Below are 14,867 nucleotides of genomic sequence, written 5' to 3'. Positions count from 1 at the left end.
ACAAACCCCAACAATCGGATGGGGTAGGGAATTCGACCTGCACCGAGACGGTCTTAATGGCCCCCAATATGTCTACCACTGCCACTACACCACAGATATCTGACTGCAGTTAGCGACTGTATAAATGACATTTTTCGGCTGCTGTTTATTGTTCTTGGCAACTTTTAAAAAGAAAAAGCTACCGTCTTTCAAATATATCATCGGTTGTGTTTGTAGGTGGGAACCTGTAATGCTGGGATATTTTCAGTTGGAATTGGAATTCGGTTTTCATTAAGCATTGGTAATTAACAGTCCGGAGGCAAGAACCATGTACAGAAAAGCCAGAGAGGTCACCTCATTGATATTTAAATATTGTGAATCACATCAAGTAAGTTTGATTGTCAAGATCGGTGTAATCACTGACAATTCAGACAATGTTGTTCCAACCGCGCCAACCGCACGGTTGTAAGAAAGGACTGTACACTGTGATCTGTCACAGTTAGTCCTGCCTTATATTAGAAAATATATATATTTTCTAGAGATGTGCACCGGCCACTTTTCGGGTTTTGGGTTCTGATTACCTTGAGGTTTTGGGTTCTAATGGGTTTTGGCAAAACACCTCCTAAGTGTTTTGTGTTTGGATTTTTTTGGGTTTTAGGTTCTGATTTTTTTGTTAAAAAAGCCTAAAAACAGCTAAAATCGCAGAATTTGGTGGGTTTTTTTGCTCCTACGCTATATTGACCTCAATAACATTCATTTACACTCATTTCCAGTGTATTCTGAACACCTCACACCTCACAATATTGTTTTTATTGCCAAAGTTTGCACTGAGGTAGCTGGATAACTTTGCTAAGCCACACAAGTGTGCGGTACAAACACGTGGCTCATGTAAGAGTGGCACTGCAGCGGCAGACATGATGGCAGTTTAAAAAAATAGGCCCATAAAAGATACCTATCTGATCATGCACTGTTTACCATGTGCAGCCAAGGAGCGGTGGGCATTTTGTGCAGCACAGAGTTTGTCTGCAAGTGTGTAACTGTTTTGATCACTTTAACATCCAACAAGACCCCTATCTGGCTTGATTGTGTGATAATGTAATCTGATTGTTTAATTTTGTGATTATTATTCATTTATTATTACCAGTCGTCTCTTAAATCATTGCCTAATGGGTGTAGGGGAGTGGGCTAATCAATTTTAAGGTGGCAGATGGAAGATGTAATGTAATGTAAACCATCACTAGCATTGGTTGCAGCAGTGGCAGTAACTGATGGACCTGGCTGTGCAGATAAGGAGGATGCTGACAGCGATGATGTCAAAGGGAGAGCCAGCGAACTGTTGCTCCATGCAGCGCTGGAAAACTTTGCTGCCCGTGGTGATGCCATAGGGCATGCGTAACCATCACTAGCATTGGTTGCAGCAGTGGCAGTAACTGATGGACCCGGCTGTGCAGATAAGGAGGATGCTGACAGCGACGATGTCAAAGGGAAAGCCAGCGAACTGTTGCTCCATGCAGCGCTGGAAAACTTTGCTGCCCGTGGTGATGCCATAGGGCATGCGTAGGAAGACGTAGCACCCAATAGGGGTCATGAAGGCAGTAAACATGGAAGAGGCTCTGTCCAGAGGGATCTGCCAAAACCCACACTTGGCATTCAGGGTGCTAAAGACCGTTGCACCTGGCATGTCAGTGATCACCTGCTCGATGGTGCAGAGTGTGTATCTGTTTTGGTTAGTTTAATATTTCTTAAGACCCCTATCTGTCTTGATTGTGATTATGATTATTTATAATTAATTTCATCTGATTTTTAATTTGGTGATTAGTAATATTATTCATTTATTATTTATTATTACCATTCGTCTCGTCAATCATTGCCTAATGGGTGGAGTGGAGGGGGATAATCAATGACTAGGTGGCAGCTGGAATAGTTCTATCTGGTTGCGACTTCTGTAACTCTATTGATCGCTAGGGTGGGTTCAGGTGATCTGGCTCGCCTAGCGGGTGTTCCCTTTGCTCACTGCTTCACCTGCGTCCCTCGTGAAGCTGCGCGCTCTCTCGAGGAGGATGTCCTTTGCCGGTAGAGAAGTACTGATCTTCTCTCAAGGTGTTACGACTCGTAGCTGCACTCCCCTGCTACAACCTCAAAACAAGCACCAAGACCCCTATCTGGCTTGATTGTGCACTGTTTACACAGTGCAGCCGAGGAGCAGTGGGCAATTGGTGCAGCAATCAGTGAAATGCAAGGAGTTATATGCATTTCAAAGACAAGTCCCTCATACAAATGACTCTCAGCAGTGGGCACCAGACCAGACAGGTAAAAAAAAATTTAGCCTCCCAAAAAGAAGTTTAATTGCAGCCGCCCAAAAAGAAGTGTAATTGCAGGCGCCCACAAAGAAGTTTAATTGCAGCCGCCCACAAAAAAGTTTAGCCGCCCAAAAAGAAGTTTCATTGCAGCTACCCCCAAAGAAGTGTAATTGCAGCCACCCCCAAAGAAGTTTAATTGCAGCCGCCCAAAAAGAAGTGTAATTGCAGCTGCCCACAAAGAAGTGTAATTGCAGCCGCCCACAAAAATTTTTAGCAGCCTCCAAAGAAGTTTAATTGCAGCCGCCCAAAAAGAAGTGTAATTGCAGCCGTCCCCAAAGAAGTTTAATTGCAGCCGCCCTCAAAAAAGTTTAGCCGCCCCCAAAGAAGTTTAATTGCAGCCGCACAAAAAGAAGTTTCATTGCAGCCTCCCTCAAAAAAGTTTAGCCGCCCCCAAAGAAGTTTAATTGCAGCCGCCCCCAAAGAAGTTTAATTGCAGCCGCCCAAAAAGAAGTGTAATTGCAGCCGTCCCCAAAGAAGTTTAATTGCAGCCGCCCTCAAAAATTTAGCCGCCCCCAAAGAAGTTTAATTGCAGCCGCACAAAAAGAAGTTTCATTGCAGCCCCCACAAAAAAGTTTAGCCGCCCAAAAAGAAGTGTAATTGCAGCCTTCCTGCCCCAGCCCTGACTCCCCCAGGTCAGGGAGATCACATTCTCACCCATGAAGATGGTGATGGTGACACAAATCCAAAAGAGGACAGAGAACAATCTCTTGCACACGAGACCACTGTGCTGGATACAAGACAGACCAGAGTCCACCTAAAGGTGTCGGCTAGTACAGCATCCCTAAAAGTTTCAAGGCTCCAAAAAAAAAGACTGCAGTGGCAGACTCCCAAATTAATGCAGGGTGAGAGCTGCAACCAGCAGTGGGCGATTGGTGCAGCAATCAAGTGGAATGCAAACAGTTGTATGCATTTAAAAGACAAGTCCCTCATACGAATGACTCTCAGCAGTGGGCACCAGACCAGACAGGTAGATGAGGCAGTATAAGTTGTGTGTGTATCTGTTTTGGTCAGTTTAATATTTAACAAGACCCCTATCTGGCTTGATTCTGGTTATGATTGATTGATTGATTGATTGATTATTAATTAATTTTTTGATGTGATTGATTCATGGTCGAAACCCCGTTTAACAACCTGGCTTATCCTGACCCTGATGTGCAGTTGGTCTCTGTGATAAAAGATCCCAATCTCAAATGGCAGGCTGAACAATCTGTGGATAGCCATATTTAAAAAAATGTGTGGCAGCCCACTACAGGATACCCCCTGTGCCCCCAAAGAAGTGTAATTGCAGCCGCCCCCAAAGAAGTTTAATTGCCTCTCAGCAGTGGGCACCAGACCAGACAGGTAGATGAGGCAGTACTAGTTGTGTGTGTATCTGTTTTGGTCAGTTTAATATTTAACAAGACCCCTATCTGGCTTGATTCTGGTTATGATTGATTGATTATTAAATAATTTTATGATGTGATTGATTCATGGTCGAAACCCCGTTTAACAACCTGGCTGATCCTGACCCTGATGTGCAGTTGGTCTCTGTGATAAAAGATCCCAATCTCAAATGGCAGGCTGAACAATCTGTGGATAGCCATATTTAAAAAAATGTGTGGCAGCCCACTACAGGATACCCCCTGTGCCCCTGGAGTGCCCCTGTGCCCCCAAAGAAGTGTAATTGCAGCCGCCCCCAAAGAAGTTTAATTGCCTCTCAGCAGTGGGCACCAGACCAGACAGGTAGATGAGGCAGTACTAGTTGTGTGTGTAACTATTTTGGTCAGTTTAATATTTAACAAGATCCCTATCTGGCTTGATTCTGGTTATGATTGATTGATTATTAATTAATTTTATGATGTGATTGATTCATGGTCGAAACCCCATTTAACAACCTGGCTGATCCTGACCCTGATGTGCAGTTGGTCTCTGTGATAAAAGATCCCAATCTCAAATGGCAGGCTGAACAATCTGTGGATAGCCATATTTAAAAAATATGTGGCAGCCCACTACAGGATACCCCCTGTGCCCCTGGAGTGCCCCTGTGCCCCCAAAGAAGTGTAATTGCAGCCGCCCCCAAAGAAGTGTAATTGCAGCCGCCCAAAAAGAAGTGTAATTGCAGCCGCCCCCAAAGAAGTGTAATTGCAGCCGTCCCCAAAGAAGTGTAATTGCAGCCGCCCCCAAAGAAGTGTAATTGCAGCCGCCCACGAAGAAGTGTAATTGCAGCCGCCCACAAAAATTTTTAGCCGCCCAAAAAAAGAAGTGTAATTGAGCCTTCCTGCCCCAGCCCTGACTCCCCCAGGTCAGGGAGATCACATTCTCACCCATGAAGGTGCAGCAATCAGTGGAATGCAAAGAGTTATATGCATTTCAAGACAAGTCCCTCATTAAAAATGAGTCTCAGCAGTGGGCACCAGACCAGACAGGTAAAAAAAAGTTTAGCCGCCCAAAAAAAGAAGTGTAATTGGGCCTTCCTGCCCCAGCCCTGACTCCCCCAGGTCAGGGAGATCACATTCTCACCCATGAAGGTGCAGCAATCAGTGGAATGCAAAGAGTTGTATGCATTTCAAGACAAGTCCCTCATTAAAATGACTCTCAGCAGTGGGCACCAGACCAGACAGGTAAAAAAAAGTTTAGCCGCCCAAAAAAAGAAGTGTAATTGAGCCTTCCTGCCCCAGCCCTGACTCCCCCAGGTCAGGGAGATCACATTCTCACCCATGAAGGTGCAGCAATCAGTGGAATGCAAAGAGTTGTATGCATTTCAAGACAAGTCCCTCATTAAAATGACTCTCAGCAGTGGGCACCAGACCAGACAGGTAAAAAAAAGTTTAGCCGCCCCCAAAAAAAGAAGTGTAATTGAGCCTTCCTGCCCCAGCCCTGACTCCCCCAGGTCAGGGAGATCACATTCTCACCCATGAAGGTGCAGCAATCAGTGGAATGCAAAGAGTTATATGCATTTCAAGACAAGTCCCTCATTAAAAATGAGTCTCAGCAGTGGGCACCAGACCAGACAGGTAAAAAAAAGTTTAGCCGCCCAAAAGAAGTGTAATTGAGCCTTCCTGCCCCAGCCCTGAGTCCCCCAGGTCAGGGAGATCACATTCTCACCCATGAAGGTGCAGCAATCAAGTGGAATGCAAACAGTTGTATGCATTGAAAAGACAAGTCCCACATATAAATGACTCTCAGCAGTAGGAATAATGAATGGTGATGCAAGATGGAATTGTCCTTGGGCCCTCCCACCCACCCTTATGTTGCGAAAATAGGACATGCACACTTTAACAAACCAAACATTTCAGCGACAGGGCCTACAAAACTGTGGCTGAAATGATTGGTTTGTTTGGGCCCCCACAAAAAATAAACCAATTCATAATATCTCCCTGTATAAACTGGCTCTACAGTAACAAGATGTCATCGTCACTCATCATCATCATCCTCCTCCTCCTCCTCTGATTCCTCGCCCCCTTCAGTGTGTACTTCCTCATTCTCAGAGATTATCAATTCGTCCCCGCTGGACTCCACAATCACAGGTCCAGTTATAATCTCTGGAGGCAATTCCTGGTCTTCATTGAAAAAGTGATAATTCCTTTTTATAAACATCATTTTCTCAACATTTTTCGGGAGCAACCTCCTTCGCCGCTCACTGACCAGGTTCGGAGTACACACTGGAGGGGGGACAACTCAGGTAAAATAGAGAAAGTTTGTACAGGGGTTTCCAAACTGCCTTTTTTTCCTGCCAGTACAGGTAAGGACTGTCTGACATGTCTACTTGGATGCTGTCACCAAAGTAATCATCCACCATTTTTTCAATGTTGACAGCATCCAATGCACCGACAGTAGACATGTCAGCAATCGTTGGCAGGTCCTTGAGTCTGGACCAGATGTCCAAACTCCCTCCTGCCTGCCCTGCATCCCCGCCAGCGGGTTGTGTGGGAAATCGCAGCTGTTTCCTCACAGGCACAGGTGTGGGAGAAAATGAAGGAGGAGCTGGGGCCGTGTCACGGTCCCCTTCAGATGACAATCTCCTGACCAGCAGGTCTTTGCACCTTTGTAGACTTGTGTCTGCCGGAAACAGAGACACAACATACGCTTTAAACCGAGGATCGAGCACTGTGGCCAAAATGTATTCCTCTGACTTTAACAGACTGACCACCCTCGTATCCTGGCAAAGCGTATGGAGGGCTTCATCCACAATAGCGACATGCTTTGCGGAATCGCTCCGATTTGGCTCCTCCTTCACTTTCTCCAGCTGCTTTTTGTAACAGCCTGATCAGGGGAATCACCTGACTAATGCAGGCAGTGTCGGAACTGACTTCACGTGTGGCTACTTCAAACGGCTGGAGAACCTTGCACAACACGGAAATCAGCCTCTACTGCGCTTGAGTCAGGTGCAGCCCCGCTCCTCTGCCTATGTCATAGGTGGCTGTGTAGGCTTGAATGGCCTTTTGCTGCTCCTCCATCCTCTGCAGCATATAGAGGGTGGAGTTCCAGCGCGTCACCACCTCTTGTTTCAGCTGATGGCAGGGCAGGTTGCGGAGTTTTTGCTCCCGCTCCAGCCTTCGGCAGGCTGTGGCAGAATGCCGAAAGTGTCCGCAAATTTTGCGTTCCACCGCAAGCATCTCCTGCACACTCCTGTCATTTTTTATGAAATGCTGCACCACCAAATTTATTGTGTGGGCAAAACATGGCACGTGCTGGAAATTGCCCATGTTTAATGCCCGCACAATGTTACTGGCGTTGTCCGACACCACAAATCCCCAGGAGAGTCTAAGGGGGGTAAGCCACAGGGAGATGATTTCCCTCAGTTTCTCTAAGAGGTTGTCGGCATTGTGCCTCTTCTTGAAACCGGTGATACACAGCGTAGCCTGCCTAAGAAGGAGCTGGCATGCAGGAGATGCTGCTGCTGCTGCTGCGGAAGGCGATGCATCTACCCAGTGGGCTGTCACAGTCATATAGTCCTTAGTTTGCCCTGATCCACTTGTCCACATGTCTGTAGTTAAGTGTACAGTGGGTACAGCCGCATTTTTAAGGGCACTGAGGACACTTTTTCTGACCTCCCTGTACATCGCGGGTATCGCCTGCCTAGTGAAGTGGAATTTAGACGGGATTTGGTACCGGGGACACAATACCTGCATCAACCGTTTAAATCCCACTCCATTGATGGCGGACACCGGACGCACGTCTAACATCAACATAGCTGTCAGGCCGCAGTTATCCGCTTTGCCATAGGATGACTGCTGTCGTATTTCATCCTCATGGAAAATGACTGTTTGACGGTCAATTGCTTAGTGAAAGACGTAGCGGTCTTACGACTTCCCCTCTGGGATGATGACTGACTTCCCCTCTGGGATGATGACTGACTTCCAGCAGCAGCAGCGGCAGTAGTAGTAGTAGTAGTAGGCGTAGTGCTGCAGGATCCTCCGGAGGAATCTATGGAGTCATTCATGCAGGTGAGATGGACTGCAGGACTCCCCCCTATCCGGATCGAGGAGGAATTTGTTGAGGAGGGAGTTGGTGGTGTGCTTTTCAGGCATTTGGCTCCAAAAGGAGCACCAAGTGATTTAGGTGTCCCTGGACTGCTAGCCGCACTTTCTGGACTAAACACTGAACCATGACGCATCTTTAGGTGACGTTGAAGGGAGGTTGTCCCTAGGTGGGCAAGATCCTTACCCCTGCTTATTGGAGTTTTACATAAGCTACAAATGGCAATACTTTTGTTGTCCGGATGCGGATAAAAAAAATTCCAGACCGCAGAGGTGGATTTATTGGTCCTTTGTCCAGGCATGACGATGGGCTTTTTCATCCCATGGACAACAACTTTTTCCCCCACAGGTGCCTCATTCCCCCCTGGTGCATCATTTAAGCAAACCAAGTCTCCATCCTCCTCGACAACTTCCTCCTCAGTGCCAGCTACATCAATATCCTCCTCCTGGTGTACAACATCACCTTCACTAATAAAATCTGGAACTAGACTGTGGGTGATCCTTCCAGCATATGCAGAGGGCGTACTGCAAATGGTGGAAGGAGCCACCTCTTCACGTACAGTGATGGGAAGGTCCGGCATCACAACCACCGCCACCCTCGGACTCTCCGTGGGGATTTGGGATATGTCTTTAGAAGGATGAGTTTTTTCCAGATTTATTTTCTGAATTTTTTTCTGTTTTTTTTTCTGAGTCGGTGTCAGCCTAACTCTCTTTAATTTCCTATTGGGTGGGCAGAGAGGAGGAGGAGGACTTTCCTCGTCATCTGAAGCTGCACCACTAGTCATGAAGTTAGGCCATGGCCTTAGCCGTTCCTTGCCACTCCGTGTCGTAAATGGCATATTGCCAAGTTTAAGTTTCTCTTCCAACGATTTACATTTCATATTTTTATTCCTTTTACGGAAGTTTGGTTTCGATTGTACATGCCCTCTGCTTTCACACTGGGCATTGGCCGTGGCAGACGACGTTGTTGGCATTTCATCGTCTATGTCATGACTAGTGGCAGCAGCTTCAGAACTATGAGGAAGTGCATCTTCATCTTTCCTTTGTTTGTTAACCTCCATATTTTGGATCTCCATTATTATTGTGGAGTTATGTCACAGAACAGCGCCACTGGAGTGCAATTATATATGTCAGTGAGTATGCACCAGCAGGCAGTTATACAGATACAGCAGTATTAGGCAGTGAGCCAAACACCAGACAGGTACGGAAGTATTAGGCAGAGAGCCCCAGATCAGACAGGTAGATAATGATATACGGCAGTATTTAGGCAGTGAGCCCCAGACCAGAGGGTAGATATGGCAGTATTGGGCAGTGAGCCACAGACCAGACAGGTGCGGCAGTATTAGGCAGAGAGCCCCAGACCAGACAGGTACGGCAGTATTAGGCAGTGAGCCCCAGACCACAAAGGTAGAGATTTACGGCAGTATTTATTTATTAGGCAGTGAGCCCCAGACCAGACGGTACATAGGCAGTATAGCCAGTGAGCCCCAGACCACAAAGGTAGAGATATACGGCAGTATTTAATTATTTATGAGCCAGTGAGCCCCAGACCAGACGGTACATACGGCAGTATAGGCAGTGAGCCCCAGACCACAAAGGTAGAGACATACGGCAGTATTTAATTATTTATTAGGCAGGCAGTATTTAATTATTTATTAGCCAGTGAGCCCCAGACCACAAAGGTAGAGATATACGGCAGTATTTAATTATTTATTAGCCAGTGAGCCCCAGACCAGACGGTACATACGCCAGTATAGCCAGTGAGCCCCAGACCACAAAGGTAGAGATATACGGCAGTATTTAATTATTTATTAGGCAGGCAGTATTTAATTATTTATTAGCCAGTGAGCCTCAGACCACAAAGGTAGAGATATATGGCAGTATTTAATTATGTATTAGCCAGTGAGCCCCAGACCAGACGGTACATACGGCAGTATAGGCAGTGAGCCCCAGACCACAAAGGTAGAGATATACGGCAGTATTTAATTATTTATTAGCCAGTGAGCCCCAGACCAGACGGTACATACGGCAGTATAGGCAGTGAGCCCCAGACCACAAAGGTAGAGATATACGGCAGTATTTAATTATTTATTAGCCAGTGAGCCCCAGACCAGACGGTACATACGGCAGTGTAGGCAGTGAGCCCCAGACCACAAAGGTAGAGATATACGGCAGTATTTAATTATTTATTAGCCAGTGAGCCCCAGACCAGACGGTACATACGGCAGTATAGGCAGTGAGCCCCAGACCACAAAGGTAGAGATATACGGCAGTATTTAATTATTTATTAGCCAGTGAGCCCCAGAGCAGACGGTACATACGGCAGTATAGGCAGTGAGCCCCAGACCACAAAGGTAGAGATATACGGCAGTATTTAATTATTTATTAGCCAGTGAGCCCCAGACCAGACGGTACATACGGCAGTATAGGCAGTGAGCCCCAGACCACAAAGGTAGAGATATACGGCAGTATTTAATTATTTATTAGCCAGTGAGCCCCAGACCAGACGGTACATACGGCAGTATAGGCAGTGAGCCCCAGACCACAAAGGTAGAGATATATGGCAGTATTTAATTATTTATTAGGCAGGCAGTATTTAATTATTTATTAGCCAGTGAGCCCCAGACCACAAAGGTAGAGATATACGGCAGTATTTAATTATTTATTAGCCAGTGAGCCCCAGACCAGACGGTACATACGGCAGTATAGGCAGTGAGCCCCAGACCACAAAGGTAGAGATATACGGCAGTATTTAATTATTTATTAGCCAGTGAGCCCCAGACCAGACGGTACATACGGCAGTATAGGCAGTGAGCCCCAGACCACAAAGGTAGAGATATACGGCAGTATTTAATTATTTATTAGCCAGTGAGCCCCAGACCAGACGGTACATACGGCAGTATAGGCAGTGAGCCCCAGACCACAAAGGTAGAGATATACGGCAGTATTTAATTATTTATTAGCCAGTGAGCCCCAGACCAGACGGTACATACGGCAATATAGGCAGTGAGCCCCAGACCACAAAGGTAGAGATATACGGCAGTATTTAATTATTTATTAGCCAGTGAGCCCCAGACCAGACGGTACATACGGCAGTATAGGCAGTGAGCCCCAGACCACAAAGGTAGAGATATACGGCAGTATTTAATTATTTATTAGCCAGTGAGCCCCAGACCAGACGGTACATACGGCAGTATAGGCAGTGAGCCCCAGACCACAAAGGTAGAGATATATGGCAGTATTTAATTATTTATTAGGCAGGCAGTATTTAATTATTTATTAGCCAGTGAGCCCCAGACCACAAAGGTAGAGATATACGCCAGTATTTAATTATTTATTAGCCAGTGAGCCCCAGACCAGACGGTACATACGGCAGTATAGGCAGTGAGCCCCAGACCACAAAGGTAGAGATATACGGCAGTATTTAATTATTTATTAGCCAGTGAGCCCCAGACCAGACGGTACATACGGCAGTATAGGCAGTGAGCCCCAGACCACAAAGGTAGAGATATACGGCAGTATTTAATTATTTATTAGCCAGTGAGCCCCAGACCAGACGGTACATACGGCAGTATAGGCAGTGAGCCCCAGACCACAAAGGTAGAGATATACGGCAGTATTTAATTATTTATTAGCCAGTGAGCCCCAGACCAGACGGTACATACGGCAGTATAGGCATTGAGCCCCAGACCACAAAGGTAGAGATATACGGCAGTATTTAATTATTTATTAGCCAGTGAGCCCCAGACCAGACGGTACATACGGCAGTATAGGCAGTGAGCCCCAGACCACAAAGGTAGAGTTATACGGCAGTATTTAATTATTTATTAGCCAGTGAGCCCCAGACCAGACGGTACAAACGGCAGTATAGGCAGTGAGCCCCAGACCACAAAGGTAGAGATATACGGCAGTATTTAATTATTTATTAGCCAGTGAGCCCCAGACCAGACGGTACATACGGCAGTATAGGCAGTGAGCCCCAGACCACAAAGGTAGAGATATACGGCAGTATTTAATAATTTATTAGCCAGTGAGCCCCAGACCAGACGGTTAATACGGCAGTATAGGCAGTGAGCCCCAGACCACAAAGGTAGAGATATACGGCAGTATTTAATTATTTATTAGGCAGGCAGTATTTAATTCTTTATTAGCCAGTGAGCCCCAGACCACAAAGGTAGAGATATACGGCAGTATTTAATTATTTATTAGCCAGTGAGCCCCAGACCAGACGGTACATACGGCAGTATAGCCAGTGAGCCCCAGACCACAAAGGTAGAGATATACGGCAGTATTTAATTATTTATTAGGCAGTGAGCCCCAGACCACAAAGGTAGAGATATACGGCAGTATTTAATTATTTATTAGGCAGGCAGTATTTAATTATTTATTAGCCAGTGAGCCCAAGACCACAAAGGTAGAGATATACGGCAGTATTTAATTATTTATTAGCCAGTGAGCCCCAGACCACAAAGGTAGAGATATACGGCAGTATTTATTTATTAGGCAGTGAGCCCCAGACCAGACGGTACATACGACAGTATAGGCAGTGAGCCCCAGACCACAAAGGTAGAGATATACGGCAGTATTTAATTATTTATTAGGCAGGCAGTATTTAATTATTTATTAGCCAGTGAGCCCAGACCACAAAGGTAGAGATATACGGCAGTATTTATTTATTTATTAGCCAGTGAGCCCCAGACCACAAAGGTAGAGATATACGGCAGTATTTAATTATTTATTAGGCAGGCAGTATTTAATTATTTATTAGCCAGTGAGCCCCAGACCACAAAGGTAGAGATATACGGCAGTATTTAATTATTTATTAGGCAGGCAGTATTTAATTATTTATTAGCCAGTGAGCCCAGACCACAAAGGTAGAGATATACGGCAGTATTTATTTATTTATTAGCCAGTGAGCCCCAGACCACAAAGGTAGAGATATAAGGCAGTATTTATTTATTAGGCAGTGAGCCACAGACCAGACGGTACATACGGCAGTATAGGCAGTGAGCCCCAGACCACAAAGGTAGAGATATACGGCAGTATTTAATTATTTATTAGGCAGGCAGTATTTAATTATTTATTAGCCAGTGAGCCCCAGACCACAAAGGTAGAGATATACGGCACTATTTAATTATTTATTAGGCAGTGAGCCCCAGACCAGACGGTACATACGGCAGTATAGCCAGTGAGCCCCAGACCACAAAGAGATATACGGCAGTATTTAATTATTTATTAGCCAGTGAGCCCCAGACCAGACGGTACATACGGCAGTATAGCCAGTGATCCCCAGACCACAAAGGTAGAGATATACGGCAGTATTTAATTATTTATTAGGCAGGCAGTATTTCATTATTTATTAGCCAGTGAGCCCCAGACCACAAAGGTAGAGATATACGGCAGTATTTAATTATTTATTAGGCAGGCAGTATTTAATTATTTATTAGCCAGTGAGCCCCAGACCACAAAGGTAGAGATATACGGCAGTATTTAATTATTTATTAGCCAGTGAGCCCCAGACCAGACGGTACATACGGCAGTATAGCCAGTGAGCCCCAGACCACAAAGGTAGAAATATATGGCAGTATTTAATTATTTATTAGGCAGACAGTATTTAATTATTTATTAGCCAGTGAGCCCCAGACCACAAAGGTAGAGATATACGGCAATATTTTATTATTTATTAGGCAGGCAGTATTTAATTATTTATTAGCCAGTGAGCCCCAGGCCACACAGGTAACTAGATAAGATATACGGCATTATTATTTATTAGGCTGTGAGCCCCAGACCACAGACCACCAGACTGGCAGATTCAGTGCAGGCAGCAGTGCAGCACCAGTGGACTATATTTATTTATTTCATATAATTAATTAATTATTAATATATATAATAAATGGCACAGCACAGCACCAGAGGTATGCCCCAGCACAGAGGAGACAGTAGTACTACAGGCAGGTACACAGTTAGACTGTTCTCCTAAGCAGAGGAGAACATAGTACACAGCAGCACTGAGGGAGACAGCCCTAGCAAATAAAATAATTAATTACAGCACAGCACACCAGAGGTAGACCGCACAGAGGAGACAGTAGTACTACAAGTACACAGTTAGACTGTTGTCCTAAGCTGAGAACAGAGTACACAGCAGCACTGAGGGAGACAGCCCCAGCAAATAAAATAATCAATTACAGGCAGCACAGCACACCAGAGTTAGACCGCATAGAGGAGACAGTAGTACTACAAGTACACAGTTAGACTGTTCTCCTAAGCAGAGGAGAACAGAGTACACAGCAGCACTGAGGGAGACAGCCCCAGCAAATAAAATAATCAATGACAGGCAGCACAGCACACCAGAGGTAGACCGCACAGAGGAGACAGTAGTACTACAAGTACACAGTTAGACTACTACACAGCAGCACTGAGAGACAGCACTAGCGATTGCAAAAGCTCAAGGTCAAGCTCAAGTTTAATCCCCAGCAGCAGCACCAACACACCCTCTCCCAACCCACTACTTGACTGGAGTGAAGATGGCGGGCGCGGCAGCCGCTTATAAAGCCTCGCGAAATCCGACGCCAGGAGATGACGTTCTTATCACGCGGACGGACCGAGTCAGGCGGAAATCTCCGAGCGCTGCTCGGAATCGGGCTCGGAATGATGGCGTCCGTGGGGGCTCGGATCTCTGAAATCCGAGCCCGCACATCTCTAATATTTTCACAAAACATATCATATAGAGGAAGCATGGACCCCCAGCTGTTGTTAAACTACAAGTCCCATCATGCCTTGGCACAGTTTTGCTCTTATGGAAATTCTAAATCTATGGCAAGACATGCCGGGATGTATAGTTTCACAACAGCTGGAGGGCCAAGGTTGGACAGGCCTGATAGAGTCAGGTGCGGTGTAAGAGGGAAGAGGGCCAGTGTGCGTTGTCTGTACACTTATACAATTTGGGCCCTTTTCACCCGAATTAGACGGATTGTTATATGTTTTATCCATGGTGCATTATGGTTCCTATAAATGGTGCACAATGGTGCTTCTTGTGCATGATGGTGTGTCTGTTGGTGCTGGTGATGGT

This window comes from Crinia signifera, chromosome 12, assembly GCF_055691185.1.
Source record: "Crinia signifera chromosome 12, ASM5569118v1, whole genome shotgun sequence".
Classification (NCBI taxonomy): Eukaryota; Metazoa; Chordata; class Amphibia; order Anura; family Myobatrachidae; genus Crinia; species Crinia signifera.
This window is presented reverse-complemented; position numbering follows the sequence as displayed.